Genomic DNA, 538 nt, shown 5'->3' with positions numbered 1-538 from the left:
ACTCGTCACCAGAGGTCTATACGAGTAGCCACGAATTTTCACAAGATCTTCAACGGTATGAATTGAAACTTGAAACCCAAGATTTGAGTAACATTTTTGGTTCCTACATGTTATTACACTAACATATATATTTTTAGCAATGGATATCATTAAGATTTTATTCTTTTATTTCATTCATATGAGCTGTGTTAAAACTAGAATGATGTTTAATTTATTTGTGAAATGTTATAAGCAATTAGTAATGCTTAAGCGTGGATGTAAATACAATCAATTTGATAATTACAAATTTTTACTATATATTTTCGGATATTTATGTAGTTTAGTAAATCTAGAATAGTATATGAAATAATCGCATTCCAACTTGCGATGCATGTATCAATATACATCGCGACACAACAGGTGATAACAGCTGATTCATATGTAACACAAAATAAAGCGACGCTGTGCAGATTCTAGACGATAAAGTAGATTGTCAGTGACAGAAAAATAACATTAGTTTTACAAAATTGTATGATGTGATTCTTTGTAAAATTCGCAA

The sequence above is a fragment of the Megalopta genalis genome, chromosome 4 (genome assembly GCF_051020955.1).
Source record: "Megalopta genalis isolate 19385.01 chromosome 4, iyMegGena1_principal, whole genome shotgun sequence".
Lineage (NCBI taxonomy): Eukaryota > Metazoa > Arthropoda > Insecta > Hymenoptera > Halictidae > Megalopta > Megalopta genalis.
The sequence above is the reverse complement of the archived record's forward strand: the minus strand, read 5'-3'. Positions refer to the sequence as shown.